The sequence below is a fragment of the Aulonocara sp. 'chitande type north' Nkhata Bay genome, linkage group LG14 (assembly GCF_057382095.1).
Source record: "Aulonocara sp. 'chitande type north' Nkhata Bay isolate Kocher_YH1m ecotype deep benthic linkage group LG14, A_spYH_male_GT1.1, whole genome shotgun sequence".
Classification (NCBI taxonomy): domain Eukaryota; kingdom Metazoa; phylum Chordata; class Actinopteri; order Cichliformes; family Cichlidae; genus Aulonocara; species Aulonocara sp. 'chitande type north' Nkhata Bay.
In genome coordinates, this window is record NC_141357.1 from 11,151,998 (window position 1) to 11,176,388 (window position 24,391).

General features: G+C 39.8%; 1 pseudogene; it reads left to right on the top strand.

Moving 5' to 3' along the window:
* The first annotated feature begins 22,533 nt into the window (after positions 1 to 22,533).
* LOC147314170 (uncharacterized) lies at positions 22,534 to 23,258 on the top strand (annotated as a pseudogene).
* The last annotated feature ends 1,133 nt before the right edge of the window (positions 23,259 to 24,391 follow it).

Genomic DNA, 24,391 nt, shown 5'->3' on the forward strand with positions numbered 1-24,391 from the left:
GCAGATTCAAGTGAGTGAATGTGACATGGTTGTTGGTGTGACAAGGTGGTGAAGATTTCAGAAACTGCTGATGTGCTGGAATTTTCTTGCAGAACCATCTCTACAGTGTACAAAGGCTGGTCTGAAAAAGAGAAAATGCCTAGTGAGCAGCAGCTCTCTTGGCAAAAAAAAAAAAAAAGTCTTATTAATGCCAGAGGTCAGACGAGAACGGCTAGACTGTTTTGGGATGATATGAAATGACATGAAGGCAACAGTAATTCAAATACCCACTCGTTACAACCAAGGTATGAAGAAGTGCATCTCTGAAAACACAATCCTTTGTACTTTGAATGAGATTGGTTGCAGCTGCAGGTCCCACTCCTGTCAATTAAGAACAGAAAATTGTGGCTACAGTTTCCACTGGCTCACCAAAAGTAGACAGGAAAAAAAAGTGTAGTTGCCATGCTTGGCAATATTTCAATGGAAGGGTCAAAATGTTACATAAACATAAGAACCCATGGATCCATCCTGCCGTCGGGCAGGTGATGGTTCAGTGGGATAAGGGATATTTTATTGGTACATTTTGGGGCCTTTGTTACCAACTGTGCATCATTTAAACTCCACAGCCTGTCTAAGTAGGCACTGTCTTTTAACTACAGTGTACCCATCTTCTGATGGCTGCTTCCAGCAAGATCATGCACCATGCTACAAAGCTCAAATAATCTCAAACTGGTTTCTTGAACAGGACAAAGGCTCCACTGTACTGTACTCAAACGGCCTCCACAGTCACAAGAGCTGAATCAAATAGAGCACCTTTGCATTGTGGTGGAACAAGAGAGTTGTATCAAGAATGTGTAGCAGACATCTGCAGTGACTGTGTGATGTTTAAATGTCAATATGGACCAAATTCCCAGAGAAAGGTTTCTAGCAGCTTGTTCTATGCCATGAAGAATTAAGGCAATTGTGAAAGCAAAATGGGGTCCAGCCTGGTACTAGCAACACTAAATTACCTTCAAGAGCACCTTTATTTGAGCATGGGCAACATCCTACATGGACAAAAACTTCACTAAAATAATAGCAATTAAAAACAAAAATAATATATAATTTAAAAAAATCCATTAGCATTAATAACATTCACATTTCCTTTTAGAGCACTTACAGTCCGGAGAGCATCATAATATACATCTGACATTTCATTAGAAAAGCAAAAGTCTTAATGAGGAATGTGAGGCATGCAAACTCATTGTGTTCTGAAGTGAGATCCACATAGATGCGTCGCATTTTGCCGTGAGACTTTGGTGATACTGGATTGTTGATATACATTAAGTCTGACGTAAGTGTTGATAATGCTCAGTAAACAAGATGTAGTGCATGTCAGTTCAATTTTGTTGTAGTGTCATCAAGCCGATTAATCTGGTCTTACTTAACTCCACTCCATTGTGGTTGTCAGCTGAAGCATTATTAGCAGAGGAACTCAAATATGTATGTGATGAAGCATAAATGAATTTACTTGTAAGCCATAACACTACATAATACATTTTTTCCCTACAGCCCTTCATCACATGACATTTTTTGGTAAATGTAGACTGGTAACACATTTTTTTTTCCTTTAAACATCTGATGCAATTCACTGTTATATTTATTCCCTGCCTGCTGTTTACTTACTAACTTATTTCTTCCTTACTTCTTCTGGCAGAACATTTTGTTTAGAGGGGTAAACTTTTGATGTCTTGCCAGTTTTTAACCTCTTCTGACTAGTGCTGATTAGTTCAACTTGTGCTTTCGTTCTTTCCATTTATGTTACATCTCCTTTCTTCTGTAATGACAATTTAATAAAAAAAACTAACAACAAACATCTAAAAAGAAATAATATCACAGTTCAAAAAGCTATGAAGATTGAACTCTAAATTTTTGCTGCACACTACGCACACATACTTATCTGACAAGAACAGAAATACATCATGTTTTCATCACATTTTAAGACTGAAATGCAAAAACGTATTTTGGAAATAGAAACTTAAATGGACACTTAGATCACTGAATAGCACTGCTGGTTATTCCAAGATGTCAGTCAGTAAACAGAGGTCAGCAGGCCTTTGTTCTCACAACTCGCAAACAATGGCTGCTTAGAGGCTTTATTAAATTCTCTAATTTCATTTTTTTTAATTAAAATGAGGAAAGATCTTTCCTCATTTTAATTTGCATGTTAGACTCACAACAGGAGTTACTGTGTTCACAACAATGTATGAAGAACGACACCAAATTTCACCTTATTCATCACAGATTATGATAATAATAATAATTCTCTACTTTTAACTTTGTGGAAAAGTGCTTTATGGTTCACAGAAGAAAAACAAGTCTAAGAAATAGTGAAAAGCATTAAATAAAGCAAAACAAAAAAATGACCTATGACCTATCAGGCATTCATCATTAAAAAAAATGAAATTAGAGAATGTTCTATTCCAATGCCATTGCTTGCGAGTTGTGAGAACAAAGGCCTGCTGACCTCTGTTTACTGACTGACAGCTTGGAATAACCAGCAGTGCTATTCAGTGATCTTAGTGTCCATTTAAGTTTCTATTTCCAAAATACGTTTTTGCATTTCAGTCTTAAAATGTGATGAAAACATGATGTATTTCTGTTCTTATCAGATAAGTATGTGTGCGTAGTGTGCAGCAAAAATTTAGAGTTCAATCTTCATAGCTTTTTGAACTGTGATATTATTTCTTTTTAGATGTTTGTTGTTAGTTTTTTTTTATTAAATTGTCATTACAGAAGAAAGGAGATGTAACATAAATGGAAAGAACGAAAGCACAAGTTGAACTAATCAGCACTAGTCAGAAGAGGTTAAAAACTGGCAAGACATCAAAAGTTTACCCCTCTAAACAAAATGTTCTGCCAGAAGAAGTAAGGAAGAAATAAGTTAGTAAGTAAACAGCAGGCAGGGAATAAATATAACAGTGAATTGCATCAGATGTTTAAAGGAAAAAAATAAATCACTAGAACCACTTTCGGAACTCTCAGAACACTCCAATTTGAAACGACTCAAAAATGTTTGCAGAAGAGGAAACTCAGTGTCGAACCTTCCAGAACGAGAACTGAAATAAAGGGCTGACTGACCTATCTCCCCCTCTGTCCTGCACACATTTCCCTTTGTGCTTAAAGCAGCAAATATTGCTGAAACTTAGAAACACAGAGAAGGTGTTGGATCAGTAATAGCCCAAGATAGAAATGTAAAAAACAAAGCAAAAAATAGTTGAAGTTTAAATGTAAATGTACCACAAAGAAGCCATGTTAGGTGCCTCAGAGACAAACAGTCATAGTCAAAGACGCAATTACACTCCAGGTTTAATTGCAAACGTTGTTCTGTTTACCACTTTATTTGCAGTGTTTGCTAGAGGGAGGATTAGATTGTTTCTCAATGTTCTAAATAGCTCATGGTAATAATAAACAGAAGACAAATAGGAGATCACTGATAAACTCTTAGAGTGATTAATATGGATTTGTTTATTTTTCCAAAATAATCCTGAGAGACGACAGAGTGAGAAAAGATGATTTCATTTATGGGTTTTTTTGTCAGTTTGTTCTTAATTCTGGTTAATATTCCAGGTGCATAATGAATGTTTGGTTTTAGCAATACTATCAAAAACTGTTTTGCTAAAGGCCATGATAGAGTGAAAAAAAAGCTGTAAACAGATCAAAAGAAATACAATTGGAAAGATACAAAAGTTAAAATTTCAACATTTACTGCCCACAACTTTTCAGTGGGGTTGATGCACATATTGTTTAGCAAGTGTAAAGTAATGGTAGCTAGGGTAGAAGTGAACTAAGAAGCACAGTTAACTCGCTGATCATATCCATCATTTCACGATCACACTGACGCAACACGCTGCAAAGATCAGATCATCTCAGATATGACAACGAGTTCACCTATGGAACAAGAGATTCACATCATGCAGACAAATCTGCAGAAACTGTGAGTATGGACACTATAGGTAGGGTAGATAGATACATTCAGAATAATTTTCTCAGGCAAATGAGGGGAGTTATGATCAAGTGAACCAGAGTTCATGGAGCAAATATGACACATCAGGGGGAAGACTAAAAACTCCCTGACAGCCAATTTCAATTTCTATTAGGTGTCGTAATTTTCTCACTTATTGTTACGCCCCAGTCTAGGGGTACAGGAACGCAACACAAGTTTGAAAGAATTGCCCCGCCCTGGTCCCCAAAACCATACACAAAGGGAAACCAATTTCTTAGTGAATCGTGATTTATTTTTCTGCACTGCAAAAATGAAGCTCCGGGGTGAACAAAGGCCAAAATAACAAACAAAACAAGCTAAGTCAGGAGGAGGTGTTATCTACAACCCTATGTGAAATCAAATATCAAACAAAAGACAAGCGCTACACCTAACTCCTTAACTGAAATAAACAGGAGAAAACAGTGCAAGGAAAAACAATAAGGCAGCTCACCCCTTCTGTTGCAGTGCTATTTACAAGGCTATTTACAATGAAAACTAATGTACACACTATATACAAAACTCCAAAAAAGTCGCACAAAGTCACAGGCACAAAAGTCTCAGGTTTTGGAGGCCAGGGTCAGGTCTGCTGCTGCTGTCAGTGGCTGCCCCGGGACAACTGCTGGTGAGGGATTTGAAGAAGATCACATAGCCAGGGGACCAATCAGCAGCCGTCAGCTCATCCACTCCGGGACCTGCAAAGACTTAAAGGAACAGACAACAACAGCCACCAAAACAGATTATGGACAGGGCCATAACACTTATGAACAATCATCAAATTGCTATCTGCTAAGTTAGAGCTTTAACTTTCTCACTAGATGTGTTGCAATTTAGCAGCATGAGAAATGTGCGAAGATGTGCATAACTTTAAAAACTCTAAAAAGGAAGACCAATCCATTATTTTCCTCCTCTGACAAACTGAAATCAGCTGATTGTAGTGCAAGCGGAAACGAAAAGTGGGATTGATGGCCGACCAGACTATCTGTTACAAAAACTGAACTACTGGGAACCAGTTGTCTACAAGAAGCACTTCTCAATACCCAAATCTAATCCTAACCAATTTCTATTTCTGTCTTCTTTCATACTTTGGCAAAGTGGTGACAGATCCCAGTAACCTTTTCTTACGTATAACATTTTGAACTGATAACCTTGGATTCTGCATTTGTTTAAAATGGCTCCAAGAGGCCTTCCCAAATTGTGCAAATCTGCAGTTCTCCTCCTTATATCTTTGTTGAGTTCATTGGACTTTCTTTCTCTTTCCTTGGAGAAGAGGATGATCAGTATCTCCAAAAACTTTTGGAGATTTACTTACCTGGATGACTGAGAATGCATCAAGACGAAGGAAGATCAGTAGTGAGAAGTTAGCAGAATTCAAATTTGTGCAATCAATTATTCTTTTTTTAAAGTCACTAAAGATGTGTGCTGTACAGTCATTTCACAGAAAATAAACAGTTAAAGAATCCATTAAAAGCTTGAAATTGCCTTGACATTTATGTTATTATGAGAGTATATAAACTTCTGACCACAACTGTAAAAGCCAGCCCATGTAACATTTTTATTTCTGTTGTTGTTGCTTGTATCAACTGTTGCCTCACTTAAATGGCAGTCAGAAGAATAAGAATTATGATTTGCTTTTACAAAGTGTAATTATTTGTTTAAGACTAGGTGCAGACATTACATACATACATATGTGCCTGTATACCTGTGTTCAATCACACAGTGACTGACTACTTTGAAAAGTTGCTTGTTGGAAACCTGAGACAAATTTTAAGAGCTATAGAGGGTACATCTGTTCAAAACACGTTGAAACAGAGGTATGCACATATCAATATTATTATTATATACTTATTAAAATATACCTTGAGATAAAAATATTTCCCTATATTGCAAAATGAGGGTGTGGCAGTATCCTGTTAGTAAGCAGGCTGTAAAAGCCTGTTGATGATTACAGCAAAATTGGCAGGTGTGCACGTTTTGTCCGCGCACTTAATTTTTGTGCATGGTAAGGATCCCTCCACACACATTACTGAATGAGGCCCATTGTTACTTTGACTCACAGGAAAGTTAAAAGAGAGACTTGAAGATTAAAATATGATGCCTTAATATCAGCTGAAGGCAGGATAAAAAGGTTCTGAGATCTGAAGAATAATTAAGTCTAAATCTGAGAGTAGATCGAAAGAAAAATTGTTCATCTAAATTGTTAATCTTTTAAATATTTATTTTGGTCATTATGAAAAAAAATCTTTAATTAAACTACCAGCCACAGAAGCTTTCAGCGTTCAATTTTATGCCTCAGCTCCACAGGATAGCACATTTACCAGTGAGAAATAATGAGCACTGAACTGTTCGAACATAAAGCGCTATTGTGGCCTCTCATTTGAAGCCACAACAGTGAGTTTATTATAGTATTTTTCCAACTCAGAGGCTTAATTAACATGTCTTTGTCTTATTATGAGCAAATTATGACAGCAGGTGAAGGCATTTACAAGTTTCTTTATGTCATAGCACGTTCTTTGCATTCATTTGCTGCTGAAATGAGCCTTTACACAGTCAAAGTGAAAAACTGTCTATGAGTGGGAGATCCAGGACGGAATATGTTTGGACTACTACATCAGTAATGTTTGAAATACACCAAAGCATGGCCATACTGTCATATCTGCTGACATAATTATAACCACAAATTATTATACTGACAGACTTTTTTTGCATCTCACATGCTTTAATATGATGGTGTGGGAGGGGAATAAAAGCACTCTTTGATAGATTCAACTGAGTAATGGCTGTTTTTACCACCACAAGCATGTCATAAATGTTCTTCTGTTTCATAAAAAAAATGTGATAACCAAGTGTGAGAGAGAAAAGGCACAGTGACACATCTTACCAGCACAAAAACAGTCACAACCGGTAAAATGAAAATTTTACAGAAAAAAATACCTTAATACACGTATCTTTCTTCCCTTTGTTCCTTTTTTCTTTCTCAGCTGGAAAATGTGTCTTTGCTTCACACGTTGCCTTGCCAAAACCATTTACTCAGAGTTTGTACCTCTGATATTAAGCAGGTACACAGTGGAAAAATTGGGAGGCAGACTGTAAGCTGCCCACTCAGTCAGATGGTAGAAACTGTACTCGTGTTTTCTGTGCTTAAGCTGAGTGACTGAGCCCACCCTGCCAATAGCTCGAACTGGTCTAGATGTGTGTTCAACTCTCAAGCTTTTGTCAGTCTCCAGCAATTTTAGGCTCATCTCTCCACTGTGCTGCCAGGCTGTTTCCCGATAACTATGATAGTACCAGATGCTCCAGCTGTGCCTGATAGCAACAGTACACATGTTGCCTTATATGCACCAAGCAGAGATGAAAGAAAGCATGTGCATCAGCGTGACTCTGCATTTATGAGTTTAAAGCCTCATTTTTGAAGGAACTGTGAAGGAAAAGAACAACATGTTAAATTCATTGTGTGTTGGAAATATATAATGTGTACTCAAGCTAATACACAGTTTGAACTTGATGTTTTGATCAAAGCAATGCGCCTGAAAGTCCATGTAACTGCAGAGGATGTGATGTTGCACCGTTTCATGGACTTACTGCTTCAGCAGTCACACAGGCCACAGCAAAAGGAATTGGACATTTGAGCATTATAGGCGGAGAACCTGATTTTCTGGAACAGAACATGAGTGTTGGTTCGTAGTATCGTGCCTTTGTGTGACTGTGTGCTCAAAATGGGAAAATCATTTGAGGGCACTAGAGACTTAAAGCCTTCCCCATATTCATTATAATCAGTGGGGCAATTAAGAGCTAATTAATGTCAGATTAAAGTGTGGCTGTTCAGTGATCTCATTAAAAATGGTGGGCACAATAAATTCAATGTTATTTGTGGAGGGAATTACAGATCACAGATTGTTGAAGGAAAAAATGCCATAGACACTAAAATCACTGGATAAGTTTTCAGGAGCAAGCATTAAACTGCTATGGGCCAGAGTTGGATGTCTCGAGGCCGGTCTTGGTCTTGTCTTGTTCTCGGATCCCTCAGTCTTGTCTTGGTCTCACTGTCTCGGTCTTGCTGTCTCAGATCGACATAGTGGTTCGGGAGATTTGGAGTCAACAGTATCCATGACATGTTCGATAATGTGTCATGCGCAAAAGCATCAGCTCTAAGAGCCGTGCTTAGAGAGTGCTTTGTAGTGAATCAGAAGAGTCGACTCCCATTGAGCAAGAGCTGGCTCCTCACTTAATTTCCTTTCGCTGCTCAGCTCTCACACAGTGGCTCAGCTATGCTCCAATCCCTGCATATTGTGGCCAATCACACGCGAGGATATAGGATAATATCAATATGTGAAAAACAGAGAGGGTGAGAGACGTGACAGTCAAGTGGAGCGTGCGTCTGTCCTCTTAGTAAGTGAGTGAGACAGTAGACAGCGGTGAGGAGGGCTGTGCGAGTGCATCGCAAAAACAAATAAATATGCCTGACACCCCTAAACAAAGCAGCATCAGGCTGCAGTTTAAAGACTTTTTTGTCTGGGTCTCGGTCTGGGTCTCATCTCGACTTTGTCTTGGTCTTGACTCGGTCTGTCTTGGTCTTGTCTTAGTCTCGATACCCTCTGGTCTTGTTATTGTCTTGGTCTTGGTTTAGGCAGTCTGGACTACAAGTCTACTATGGGCTCTGACGCTTAAACTCAGACTGTAACTGGAATAATGTAACCATGAGTTTCCTGTTACAGTTACAATGTATCAACTTTACTTGCCTGACTTTTTTTTAGGAAGTGAAATAGCTCGCAAGACTTATTTTTTTGTGTATCTGCACATAGCCTTAGGTAAAGTAAGTAAAGTAAAGTAAAAATTTATTTATATAGCACATTTCTAGATAAAAGATCACAAAGTGCTTCACAAGGTATAAAACAAAAACAGTCAAAAGTTAACAAAATGCAATTTTAAAAAGATGTGTTTTTAGCTGTTTTTTAAAAGTAATCACTGAGTCTGCAGATCTTAAGTTCTGAGGAAGAAAATTCCACAGTCTGGCGGCCACCTCAGGGACCTACTAGGGGCATAGGGCTGTAAAAGTTCAATGATGTACGCTGGTGCATGTTCTAGTATTAAATCCACACTGTATGAAAGGAAAACTAATGAGGACACTGTAAGATTCACACAAATGGACACGCAGTAAAGTAAAACAATCAAAATTGAATACAAAGGGCTAGGTCTTAACTCTTCATGTGAAAAGATTCCTTTCAGTGCTGGACCACGTACAAAAGAATGAGGGCTTTTTCTACAGACCTGCTTCATGTGTCTTTCTTGAGTCATCTGTCCCTCTCTGTATCTGTCCGCTATCTCTTCAGTGACAGCTGCATCGGGATTACTCTTAGACTCACTGCAGTTCCATCTCATTTGTCACATCTATTATGCCGCATGAGACTTGAACCTTATAATTACTCAGTGGAGAGGGACTGAGATAAAATGCTTCCAGGCAAAGAAAATAAAGAAATAAAAACATGTATTATTTATTTTTTTACTGTAAAATGATCTAAAATGAAATAAATGGCTGAAAGGATTACTGAGGGGACTCAAGAGCACAAATAATAATCACAGCTGTTTAAGTAGCAGCTTGGGCATATTGATCGTAGAATTAAAAATAAAACATAAAATACAAAAGAGGAGGAATTACCAACAGCTCAATTCCAAAGCAAATATGTTAATCTAATTTCTCTAGGACCAAATTAAAGGGTTAGAGTGTGACACTAATGTTTCTGTTACTGAAACGAGTGGGACCACTCTCACTCATTTTACATGTTGGGAGATCTTTAGAAATTAAACATGCAGGGTTCATTCATTAAAATAATCTTAAGAGGTATCATTTTATGTATTATTATTTGACTAAAGCAACATGTCCCTGTGCTTTGGTTCTGATCCCATCCACTGGCACCCACATCATCATTTCATGAATCCACAAACCTGAATATATTACATCATGATGCATGCAGTGCAAAAGGTTGTCTGTCTCTCTGTGTTAGCCCTGAGTCAAATTGGTGACCTGTCCCCTGCCTTTCACCCTATGGTAAGATTGGATAGGCTCCAGCCCCCATGTGACCCCGATAAGAATAAGTGGGAGAGGATGGATGGATGATGAAGATATAAGCGGCCACTAATGCAGGGTGCTTAAGCCATTTGCTATTATTTTTATATGCAAACCCAGAGGTAATGATTTTTCCCTTTGGATGTCTTCATAAATGTGAGAGGGTCTATTATGAACTACAGAGATTGTAAAGATGCTTCCCAATCATCAATGACCAGCAGCCACACTCATGAGACGGCCTCTTCAATTTCCAGTAACTTAAAGATGCAGCCTAGTTCAGCCACTACAAGAAGAAATCATATAAGAACACATTTTTTATCCACTGACTGTAAACATGTACTGGCTCCTTTCAAACCTTCCACATCATTTCATTTCTGTTCATATACATACAGAACTCTGCTGGGGCGGAGATTACAAATCACATTAAGACTTCACACTACGCTAGAGTGCCTTGCTGTATTTCCTTAGTTGGCTGCTTTGGCTTTGTAAAACAATTTTTTTAATTTGAATATTGTTCTCTTCTCAGGAAAAATATAAAACAAAAAGATTTAAAACTGCCAAAAAATATAGGGTAAAAGATGCACAACGTTAGGTTCATAGTGATAGGCATGGAACCAGCATACAGTCTGATACAGCAGGAACATTATTAAAAACGTTAAGCGTTTATGTGTGCACGTATATATTTAATTTTTTGTTTGTTTGTTTAATTATTGTATAGAAAAAGTAGTGAATTTGCAGTATAAAGCACTGTTATTGTTATTATAATATCCAAACTGCTTATTTTTAGCTTTCCCACTTACGCATGGCAGTGTCAGTGAGCTACCGTGCCAGTTTCTGGGTAAATCAGGAGAAATTAAGTGGTCAGTTTTGGGAGTTTATTTGAAGAACACATATGGTTGTTTCAGTGCATTTAAGAAGTAGGTCTGACCAACTGATATGATCATTTAGTTGGAAGACTTATTGTTTCTGTCTGTGTCTGTACTTTGATTTGAGTTTGATCTGCATGCTCAGCTGCCACAGTAGCCAGTGCTGAGCTCCTGCTTGTCTTGCAGCTGGAGGTGACGTTAACTCACTCAGAGTTGTCAGTCATTTCCTCTTTTCCTCCCAGTATCTTTAGCAGACTTAGAGCTGTGTTGCTCTTGAAGACAGGGCTATTATTCATCCAGCTGTCAATCAGGGCCAAGCCTATTCACTGGGAGGTCTGGGTGAAACCTGTGGAAACTAGTGCAGCGCCTGCTTTCACAGTTTGGTTAGTGTCCGCAAAGATGGCCGTCAAGAATGGCTTAGAAAAACATATGTAAACACATAAAAAATATATATATATAATTTTTGACACCCTTAAAGGTTCCACACAGCTCTGGCCCCTGTAATTTCAGATCTCTTCACACTAAGGAGTCAGTATAGCAAAATTCGGCATTTGGCTAAAAATTTTTTTTTTTTGGCGGGGGGGGATTGTTTATTCTTTACAGGTTCAAATACAAATTAATGCCATACTACAATCTTTAAACCAAAACATGTTGACTGAAATGCTGTTGTGGGACTTTAAGTGCTCTGCATAAATAAATGCCCAAAAGCCTTAAAGTGGACATGAAACAGCCTCATTCTAAAAACTGGTTTAGATTTAACAACGTGTGTGAAGCTGGATTGAAGAACATGTTTAGTACCATCTTATGGCTGTACAGGACATGAGGTCACTGAGTTGGTTGGTTGTTTGCTGCTAATAGACTTAAAATAGTTTATGTTAGCTAACTATAGTGACGAAACCAATAAGTCATTGGAAAACAAGGAAACTAAAACTAAAAAGCAAGGTGGTCTAAGGTGGTCACTTCCGTGTTGCCATGGCTACACCAATGAGTTTTACCTTTAGAAAAAAACAAGTATATCCTGTCCACTTTCACTGTCTGTCTCTTAGGGTGTTTTCACACTTGCTGTGTTTAGTCTGTCTAAATGAAATCGGTTTTGTTTTCCCCATCGGTGCAGTTTGTCAAACGTTAAGAGTGTTACTGGGATTTTTGTTTTTGATGGACATAGTCAACAGCTATACTCAGGTAGGTTGTTAAGTTTCAATCATCCGAATCGATCAGAATCAGAAGACTAATCAGAAGTACTAATAGCCCAAAAGTGTTCCAAGAAAATATCCCCTTCACCATGACAGCCCCATTACCAGCAGCCTGTGCTGATGAAACAAGGCAAGATTAATCTTCTATGATCCAATGTTGGTGAGACTCTGTGAATTGTAGCGTCAGCTGTGTTTGGAGTTGAAAGGACTGGAACGTGCTGTGGCTCCTACTATAGCCCATCTGCTTCAAAGTTTGTTGTGTTGTGTATTCAGAGATACTCTTCTGCATATATTTGTTGTAACAAGTAGTTGGTATTACGGTTGTCCTCCTATCGGCCTGAAGCAGTCAGCCTATTCTCATTTGACCTCTCACATCGCCAGGACATATTTGACCAAAGAACTGCAGCTCACAGGAAATTGTTGTCTTTTTTGGACCATTCTCTGTTAACCTTAGAGTTGGTCATGCGTAAAAATCTTAGTTGATCAGCAGTGGATGAAATGCAATCATACTATCACTTAAATCAACTTTCTTTCCCCTTCTGATGCTCAGTTTGAACTTCAGCTGGTTGTCCTAACCACAACTTACATGTAGCGAGTTCCTGCCATGTGATTGACTCATTAGATATTTGTGTTAACGAGGAGTTGAACAGGTTCACCGAAAAAACTGGCCAATGAGTGTATACTTTAAAATGCAGCAAAGCTGAAAAACAGGATTTTATATATCCAAAGTTGCTTAATTCAGCATATGCCCACAGGCAATCACATCACGATCTATAAAATGAGATTTTAAAAAATATTATATGACTCCTTTAACTTTTTCTGATCAGTAATGAGTTAGATATTTTAACTCCCACACAGGCCGAGGAGATACTGGACTATGTGGGGGTTCTGATTCTCTGCTAGTCATATTCTTTTCTCTTTAGTTTCACAGCTAACGATAAACTGCAAAGCTTGTTATTGGTTCTCATTTGCCTTACCCCCTGCAGCAGGACTCACATTAGATTTCTCAAATCTGCTGACATACTTCAGCAGAAACCCAAGAAATACAGTACTGAGAATTATAATGTTCTCTGGAGCTGGAGAGAGACGGAATATAATGGCAGACTCTGACAACTGGGCACACGTTTTAAACAGTGATAATGGAGAAAGTATATATCTTTTGAAAAGATGCAGGGTCGGACTAGTTATTCCGAATAACCATATATGACGTGACAAGAAAAAGTGATGCTGACATAAAAGAACTATCAAGTCTGTCTTATTATAAATGTATTCATCCAAGAGAAAAATCAAAACAGTAGGTGCCTGAAACACCAGCCAGTATCCTCTATAAATGTCAGAACATTGATTCTCACAGTGGGCTAAATGGTACTCTAGTGGAACCTTTTTACAAAGAATTTACTAATTAGTGTCCAATCTTAGCAGCGCTATAATTCATAGATTTCCCAATAGAGTATTAACTTCACAATGGGTCATAAATTACAGGAAAGAAGGTGGATTTTCCTCACTGTTACTGAATGCTTTCAGTGAATACTGACATGAGGACAGCTGCTAAAGCTCATGTGAAAACATTCATTCATGTAGGACATATTAAATATGTTTTCTTTTGGTTTGTTCTGCTTTGTATTATTTTTGTACGGAGCATCAGATCCATACGTATCTGATATTAAACAAGTAAACACTATTTATATGAATATATATATATGAACTATTTATTGTCACTATAGGTATTATGACCGATCAGAAAGCCAATAGGACAACTCTGGAGAGAAAGAATAATACTAAAGACAATAACAGGAGAGGATGCTTGCTGTGGAGTAAACTGAAATCCTGACACACATCCTCAAACACTTACAGGTGATTTATGGATTTATTGACTAAAACATAACAAACACTAAAACTGCACATCATTGCACATCTTTTTTGTTAATTAAATAGCTAGCCTCTCCTGCAATAAAATGTAAAATGAAAGCCACAACAAAAGCTACCTGAAATATTCATTTTATTTTCATTAGGATATGTGATTTGCAGAAACAGGCCAGGTAAAAATGACCTGAGGTGCAACAACATCTGTTAAAGACTTTAGTTAAAGACTCCCTGGAGGGAGTCAGTCCAAATAGCAGAGAATAGTGTCACTGCTTGTAATATAAAGATATGCATATTCAGGAGTTGCAAGCTTAATATTTTGCTTTGGTTAGATATATATGTCTGGTGAACTGTTAACGTGTTTTAAACTGTTAAACCAAACCAGCAGGATAAAATACATCTTTGTTTTCTGAAAGTTCATTTTCCATCCATCCATCCATCTTCATCCGCTTTGTCCAGGGCCGGGTCGCGGGGGCAGCAGCCTAAGCAAAGAGGCCCAGACCTCCCTCTCCCCAGCCACCTCCTCCAGCTTATCCGGGGGAATACCAAGGCGTTCCCAGGCCAGCCGAGAGATATAATCTCTCCAGCGTGTCCTGGGTCTGCCCCGGGGCCTCCTCGGGACATGCCTGGAACACCTCACCCAGGAGGCGCCCAGGGGGCATCCTTGTCAGATGCCCGAACCACCTCAGCTGGCTCCTTTCGATGTGGAGCAGCAGCTGCTCTACTCTGAGCCCCTCCCGGATGGCCGAACTTCTCACCCTATCTCTATGGGAGAGGCCAGCCACCCTTCGGAGGAAGCTCATTTCTGCCGCTTGTATCCGCGATCTCGTTCTTTCGGTCACTACCCACAGCTCGTGGCCATAGGTGAGGGTAGGGATGTAGATCGACCGGTAAATTGAGAGCTTCGCTTTTACACTCAGCTCCCTCTTCACCACGACGGACCGGTGCAGCGTCCGCATTACTGCAGCTGCAGCCCCAATCCGTCTGTCGATCTCCGACTCCCTTCTCCCATCACTCGCGAACAAGACCCCGAGATACTTGAACTCCTCCACTTGGGGCAGGAACTCATCCCCGACCCGGAGTGGGCACTCCACCCTTTTCCGGCTGAGAACCATGGCCTCAGATTTGGAGGTGCTGATCCTCATTTGCGCTGCTTCACACTCGGCTGCGAACCGTTCCAGTGCGAGCTGGAGGCCCTCACCCGATGAAGCCAACAGAACCACATCATCTGCAAAAATCAGAGATGAGATTCTGAGGCCACCAAAGCGAAAGCCCTCCGCCACTTGGCTGCGCCTAGAAATCCTGTCCATAAAAATTATGAACAGAACCGGAGACAAAGGGCAGCCCTGGCGGAGCCCATCACCCACCGGGAACGAGTCCGACTTATTGCCGGCAATGCGAACCAAGCTCTTGCAACGGTTGTATAGGGATCGAATGGCCCGTAGCAATGGGCCAGACACCCCATATTCCCGCAACACCTCCCACAGGACACCCCGAGGGACACGGTCGAATGCCTTCTCCAAGTCCACAAAACACATGTAGACTGGTTGGGCAAACTCCCATGCACCCTCAAGTATCCTGGAGAGGATAAAGAGCTGGTCCAGTGTTCCGCGACCAGGACGAAAACCGCATTGTTCCTCCTGTATCCGAGGTTCGACTAACGGACGAACTCTCCTTTCCAGCACCCTGGCATAGACTTTCCCAGGGAGGCTGAGGAGTGTGATCCCCCTGTAGTTGGAACACACCCTCCGGTCCCCTTTCTTAAAGATGGGGACCACCGCCCCGGTCTGCCAGTCCACAGGTACTGCCCCTGATCTCCACGCAACATTGCAGAGGCGTTCTTGGGACTGCTTGTTTTAGGTTTTTAGATGCTTCCCTGCTCCAAAACACTTGATTATGTTATTATCAGGCAGCTGCAGCATTCAATAAAGTCAGGTGTGCTGGAGCAGGATTTGGGAGAACCTCTGTATTTATGTTTTGAGAGCACTGAATGGTATTTGTAGCTACCTTGCACTAACTTAGAACTTGGGTATCGAAAATCGGTTCTTGTTGAGAACCGGTTCACACTGTTTCAATTCCTTGGAATTGTTTGCCATTTTTGCAAACGATTCCCTTATCGATTCCAGTCGCCCGGAATGACGTCACCACGTTGCGGAGCGTCATTTACCTGGCAGGAAACATGGCGGCTCAAACGCTCAAAAGTTTGATTATACTTTACGAGAACGGATGACAACAGGGCAACTTGCAATACTTGCAAAGTAGATATTTCATTTAAGGGAGGAAACACTACGAATATGCAAAAACATTTGCTCACAAAACACACGATGACCTTAAATGAATGTCGTGTTTTTAATTCCGCTCCGGACTCGTGAATCTCAATCCAGCAGCAGCGGTAACGTTTGCACGTCCTCTCCCGTTAATGCGGCAGGTAAATAATCAACTAACAGTGCATATTATGTTAGCGCGATCTGCCTTATTACAAAACCTGCCATTACTGTGCATTTAGGTGACCATGATGAGAGAGACAGACAAAGTCTGGCTCAGATGCTGGCAGTTCTCGCTGCAGTCTACCGGTAGCGCCTCCTTTCAGGCCAGGATAGACGAATGTCACCGAGCAGTGACTAAGTTTGTGGTAAAAGGCTTGCACCCATTTGCCACAGCAGATGCCCCGATTTTCGGTAAGTGAATGTGTTTAATTGTAGGCAGGGACATTACTGGATATTCTTGTGTAATTGCTACAGAATAATTTATGTTATACTTTGTTATTGCTACAAAAGAATATTTATTTTATTATTTTACATTTACAATTTTTTTTCCTGGAGACCCTGTGACACCCCATTAAAGAGCCGTAGGCTGGATCTCTTAAGATCTCACTGTTGGGTTTGTAAGGCGATGTTAAATTTCTATCTTGTTCAAAGAGAAGATATAAAACAAAGTTCTAAGCTAATCGACCTTAGTGTTCTCCTTTTTTAAAAAGAATCGATAAAGAATCGAATCGTTAAACAGAATCAAAAATGGAATCGGAATCGTGAAAATCTTATCAATACCCATCCCTAGTTAAGGGTCATTCATATGTGATATATGTGGGTAAGCATCACTGTGTGTATATAAATGATGATGCGTGTAGATGTGTGAGGGTGTGTCAGGAACTCGGAGAGGACTTTATGGATGGAGATAAAAAGTGCAGTACCAGGATGGAACGGTACTCCAATTGTTGTTCATTTAAATGGGTAAATGAAAATTAAATTAATTGTTAAAATGAAAAATAATATTATGAATAAATTCCTTGTTTTCTCACTAATCTACTAGATATTTATTATACAGAAAACAGTAACATTTTGATACACTTATTTATTTCCCCTCAAATTAATAAATAAATAAAGTTCATGCTATAAAGGATTAACATCAAATATATATCAATCTGAAATCTTGCTGTGGTTCCATATTTACCATAGGATATACTATTTATACACTTACTGGACTGCATTGAGAATTAGCTGTTAACACTGGATGAAAGGAAAACATGACAACAGGCAATGAAATTTGTCTGTTTATTTGATGAAATGATAGCATGTCAGCAGTCTGGTCTGTTTCAAACTGTTCACGAAGCCCACACAACCAGAAAACCTGAGACAAACAGTTAAAACTAGGGGAGTACTAGCATGTACTGGGGTTTTTATCTTCAAAAAGGGGGAGGGTAGGAGGTGTGGTCCTGCTCCTGAAACTTAGATAAATTATCTCCACTTAAAGGTCTCAGAATTTAGCAATTCAAAGTGGAATAGTCAAGCACCAGAGAGAAACGCAAGCACCTAAAAGTCATTTGTTGACCTGATTTCTACACCTATTCTCCAGACTTTTTGTGGAGGAGGAGGGGTTGTGAATATATGGTGGGCAAAAGATGTTGAATATGGAGCTGAAACGCATATGGAGGAACTCACATAGGAAGACCGAAAAGATAAGAAGATACAAAGATTGATGTATGTGGTAAAGGAGGACATGCAGAAGGTTAGTATGACAGTACAGGGCACTAGGGATAGAGTGAGATGGAGGATGATGATATGTTGTGGTGACCCCAAAAGGGACTAGTCAAAAGAAGATGAAGAAGAAGAAAAAACAAGTCATTATTTGGATATTTACTAAAACAACTTAATAAACTGATCACATACACAAACCTCGTCTGTATCATTTCACAAAGATAATTCATTTTGCACTATACCAAACTGCACTCTTTTGAACAGACACTGTTCTAGTGAAACAAATGCCTCTGTATCACATATCCATTCTGACTGTGCACCACCACCTCTTTATTCAGGATGGAGTCTAAAATAAGTTAATTGACAATAATAGTCATAACCCAGCGTGCAATTGGGTGATCAGGCTTTTAAGCCTCTTTATTAGAGGAGTTATCTGATTTCCCACAATCCCCTGGTTTCATCAGGCAAGCAATTATCTTGTCACTGATCCATGGCCATCACATAAAGAGATTCTGATCAGAATTTAGTGGCTGAAAACAGTAACAGAGGACAGCAATAACACATCATTAAAAGAGGATTTAAAATGACTTATTTATCGATCCGCGTATCAACCCACCCTCTTTTTCTAATCTCGGTCTGGGTCATGGGGGACAACAGTGTAAGTGGAGATGCCAGAATCTGCTTTCCGTCTCTTCCGGTAAGATCCTAAGGTGTTGGGCATAATATCTCCAGTGTGTTCTGGGTCTGCCTTGGGGTCTCCTCTCAGTACAAAGTGTGCAAGACATTGTTTGGATGCTTTAGTTGCTTTTCTAAGGCCCTCCCAAATAAGTGAGATCTAAGGGTTAGCAAAGACATCTATCAGACAAAGCTAATTTTTCACAATTGCTGTATATCCTCAAACACATTCTTTTGGCCTACAGCATGTGGCCATTGATTAGGTTAGGAAACCTGACTGTCCAGCAAAATGACAGCTGTGCTTTCGTGCTCAGATCTTTTTTCACCCAACAGACCAGCTCAGTCCTCTCAGCGCAGGTGCTTAGAAATGACACAAAAGATAGGAAAACCAAACCTAATTCACATAAATTATGAAAAAGGAAGAAAGTTTATCAAACATTTGTGCCACAAAGTAAAGATGTATTCAGTTACACTTGTTATCACCTACATCCTTTGAAGTTTGTATTTCACCTATTGTTTCCTAAGATTAAGATGTGAAACAGATATCTGTAAAATACAGCAACATAAATGAATGTTACTATACATCAAAGAGTATGCAGCCTACAACATCCTCCATAGCAAATGGCAAAAGATTAAAGGGAGAACCAAAACCCTTGATCCTCTCATTGAGGTTCCCCAAAATCAATACAGAGTTATTCTGAGGTCTGTCCTGATGGGAATGGTTCCTGCTAGTATGACAAAGCACCCATGCACAGTATACAGGTGTCACTGAGTGGTTTAAGCATGTCAGTCATATCGAATTTCCCAGAGGAACCCACCCGAGGGATTAATAAAGTTCTATCTTATCTTATCTTATCTTATTTCAGCAGCTCCCAACCCACCTGGAAGCCTATATATGATGCAGTCCAGTGTTTTGAAATGTTCTATAAATGCTTATTTAATAGCAGTGAACACATGCAATTATACAAAACCCTGAGGTGACAGCATAATAAATGGTGACACAGCATAATCTGAAACAGTACTTATAGAGTAGGACTGACCAAACTCCAGCAAAATTGTTGGTATAAGGTATAAGCCTGTATAATATAAGCAGTTTGTTTGCTTTTCTCTCTCCTCTTATTCAAGAGCAGATCAGCCTAAGAATTTTCTTCTGTCACTATGGAGACCAAAATCATCAATCTAAATAAATCTACAATTTTACATCATTCATGTTTGATCATCACCTCCATAAAACGTTTCTATAATTTCATTTGAGTCTTCATCTTCTGCTTGTTGACACTCCTTACCTCCCTGCCCTCTGCTGTCCCCTTCTACATGTGATAATCTGTTGTTACAAAATCACAATATTCAAAGGCCATCATAAATATTTAAGTGTGTTTTGAGGAATGCCAGTTGGCATTTTCTGGTCTCACCTTTGTGCTTGATGTAATTGTATGCCCGGATGGCAACTGATTATACAGAGATACAGAGAAAGAATCAAACATGGACAGGTGTATTTTCTTTCATAATGAATTGTATGTGTTGTGAATGTGGCTTTAACCAATATCTTCTATATTCATTTTTACCTTTTGTATTCCTGTCAGGATACTGTAGGGATGATGAGTTAATTAATTCATTTTTTAAATTATTTAATCTGATCAGATTGTTCAGTACTTGGATTTTTGTTAACTTGGGATGAGATCAAAACATAACTTGCTCGATTGTTATCAGTTTAACATAGCGTAGCATATAATGTCAGGTTGTCCACTCATGCTGATACTGCTGCTGCTGACTACTGCTTATGAGATTGCTCAGTGTTGTTACATCACCTCTTTACTGACATTTTCCATTTAGATTTATTAGGCATCCGTGTAAACCTCTGTGTGACAAAAATTGCTTTTTTAAGATGCATAAGAAATTTTTCAGGAACAAAACAGTTCAGTCCCACTCCACTGAACATCCAGAAATACTTCTAAGTCAAATATGTCTTTAATCTAATGTCTATATTCATCCAAGTTTAAGTCAATTTGATTCAATGTTACTTATATGGCACCAAATCTCAACAGTTGCCTCAAGGTGCTTTATATTGTAAGGTAAAGATGCTACAGTAATACAGAGAAGATCCCAACCCACATATGACTCTTATGAGCAAGCACTTGGTGACAGTAGGAAGGAAAAACTCCCTTTTAACAGGAAGAAATTCCTAGGAGAACCAAGCACAGGGAGGGGCAACCATGAATGAAGGAAGTCAGGACAAAAGATACACTGTGGAAGAGAACCACAGATGGATAATAACAAAGATTAAATGAACACATAGAGTGAAAAAAGTAAGTGAAGAAGAAACATCATGGGAAGCCCCCACCGCCCTAGTTATTCCACCCAGCACCAACTATATGTTTGATCAAACAGGAAGGTTTTATGCCTAATACTAAAAGTGGAGACAGCGCCTTCTCTACAAAGGCCACAAATCGTGCAACAAATTATATGTAAAAATTGGTACACCTGGCACTGCTACATTACACATATAGTGTGATGCTCTGCAAGAAAAAAAACCCCCAGCACAACATGTATTTCGACACTTTTTCACTGTTAAAAATATGCATCATTACACTGTGTTTTCAGCTCTCGATCATCTGTCACTGCTGCTGTCACTGTAATGCAGACTCTTAAACACCCACATATAGCTGACAGGCTCCATGTCTCTTCCGCCATGTTTGGAGTGACTGTCCATTACCTGCGAGCACTTGTACTGTGGTGCAGGGGCAAACACACCCACACATTTATGCACGTAGTACAACCTCACATGATATTTGGAATTATTTAGCATTCAGGTTCACATCTGAGCTACATAATCACTATCTATTTTTTTTTTATATGATCCATGTGACCTCTGTTCAGCTGAAATAAGCAACAACAAAAAACAAACAAAAAAAATCAACAAACAATGTCTACAAAAAAGATATGCATAAAGTTCATGTGGCTGGTATTAAGTTCAACCAGGTGCTGTGTGCATATGTTGAAATCTGAGACTGAAGCAGAAGATTGAATTCAAACTAGCTGTACACAGTAAGAAAAAAGAAAAGAGATGAGGATTGAAAAAGAAAAGCATGTTTTGGTATAAATGAGTGACAAGAAATATTTGCAAAAATTGAACCGTAGCCACATGTAATCAATAAGGAAGAAGGATGAATATGAGAGACTGACTGGATAGCAGTGGTTGGGTTTCCTGTTGTTTCCCTCATATGATAAGTCTGTGATTCTCACATGGAGCTGTGAGCACATTTAGATCTTATTTTAATGACAAAGTAACAGACAGCTGAAAGTGGACAGAAATGAGCTAATTTACCACCAGATGAAAATGGCTGACAGGCACACTTGACAGTGTGAACATTTGACAGTTGGAATGAAGAACTGTACCAGTGCCAGACGTTAATAAGAATAGGTAGACTTTCAGAAATTGACATTTTCAATTCCTGCACATTTTATGCTTGAAACTTCAGTAGCATGATACAGATGTAGAGGCCACTGGGAAAACCACACTACATCGCTCCAGTCTATACAGTTATAATACAGCAACAGGGTGGCAGATAGTAAAGGATTTCATTCTTTCAGGAAGAAGGCTCACAAAATACCTCCTGAAATGGTATCTGACATTAATTTGTCTATAATAATAGATCTAAGGTTCAGGTTATGCAAAATATAAATTAAACCAAAATTAATAAAAGCTTATTACAAATTGAACTTAACTTGTTTCCTAAATTGACAGTTAGAATGAAGAACTGTTGGAATGAAGAACTGGTAGTTAGAATGAAGAACTGGCAGGACCCAGTCCGTCAGGATCGGCAACAGGACTTCAGCCAGCTTTATTACAAACACTAGCGTCCCACAAGGTTGCGTCCTCAGTCCCATCCTCTACACCATGTACACTTACGACTGTGTCGCCTCCAACAAGGATAACATCATTTTGAAGTTTGCGGACGACACTGCAGTGATCGGTCGCATCACTGGAGGAGACGAGGTGACTTACAGGAGAGAGGTGGTCGGTCTGGTGTCATGGTGTGAGGACAACAACCTCACCCTCAACATTGATAAGACAAAAGAGATGATAGTGGACACGAGGAAGAAGAGGAAGCCTCACCCACCGCTGTCTATCCGGGGCCTTGAATTGGAGTGAGTGAGCAGCTTTAGGTACCTGGGCGTCTACATCTCTGAGGACCTCACCTGGACACTGAACACCACACAGCTGGTCAAGATGGCTCAGCAGCGGCTGTATTTCCTGAGGAGGCTGAGGAAATTTGGTATGTTGGCCAAGATCCTCAGCAGGTTCTACAGCTGCATTGTGGAGAGCACCCTGACTAGCTGCAGTCAGGCGTTTGCTATGGACCGCAAACGCCTGCAGAGATTGATAACAACCGCGGAGAAGATCATCAGAACTCCGCTACCCTCTCTACAGAGCATCTGCAGAGCATCTACCATCGTAGAGTCCAGAGGAGAGCTGCCTCCATCCTCAAAGACCCCACACATCCCCAACACGGACTGTTCACACTTTTTCCCTCGAGACAAAGGTTTGGAAGTGTGAAATCCGGAACATCCAGACTCACTAACTCCTTCTTCCCCACTGCCATCAGACTCTTGAACAGCTGAGCCATTTTGAACAGTAACAATAATTTTTTTTGCACATCTGGTCATCTTACATACAGTGGGGCAAAAAAGTATTTAGTCAGCCACCGATTGTGCACGTTCACCCACTTAAAATGATGACAGAGGTCAGTAATTTGCACCAGAGGTACACTTCAACTGTGAGAGACAGAATGTGAAAAAAAAATCCATGAATTCACATGGTAGGATTTGTAAAGAATTTATTCGTAAATTAGGGTGAAAAATAAGTATTTGGTCACCTCAAACAAGGAAAATCTCTGGCTCTCACAGACCTGTAACGTCTTCTGTAAGAAGCTTTTCTGTCCCCCACTCGTTACCTGTATGAATGGCACCTGTTTGAACTCATCATCTGTATAAAAGACACCTGTCCACAGCCTCAAACAGTCAGACTCCAAACTCCGCCATGGCCAAGACCAAAGAGCTTTCGAAGGACACCAGGAAAAGTATTGTAGACCTGCACCAGACTGGGAAGAGTGAATCTACAATAGGCAAGCAGCTTGGTGTGAAAAAATCAACTGTGGGAGCAATCATCAGAAAATGGAAGACATACAAGACCACTGATAATCTCCCTCGATCTGGGGCTCCACGCAAGATCTCATCCCGTGGGGTCAAAATGATCATGAGAACGGTGAGCAAAGATCCCAGAACCACACGGGGGGACCTGGTGAATGACCTGCAGAGAGCTGGGACCAAAGTAACAAAGGTCACCATCAGTAACACACTACAACGGCAGGGAATCTAATCCCGCAGTGCCAGACGTGTTCCGCTGCTGAAGCCAGTGCATGTCCAGGCCCGTCTGAAGTTTGCCACAGAGCACATGGATGATACAGCAGAGGATTGGGAGGATGTCATGTGGTCAGATGAAACCAAAGTAGAACTTTTTGGTATAAACTCAACTCGTCGTGTTTGGAGGAAGAAGAATACTGAGTTGCATCCCAAGAACACCATACCTACTGTGAAGCATGGGGGTGGAAACATCATGCTATGGGGCTGTTTTTCTGCCAAGGGGACAGGACGACTGATCCGTGTTAAGGACAGAATGAATGGGGCCATGTATCGTGAGATTTTGAGCCAAAACCTCCTTCCATCAGTGAGAACTTTGAAGATGAAACGAGGCT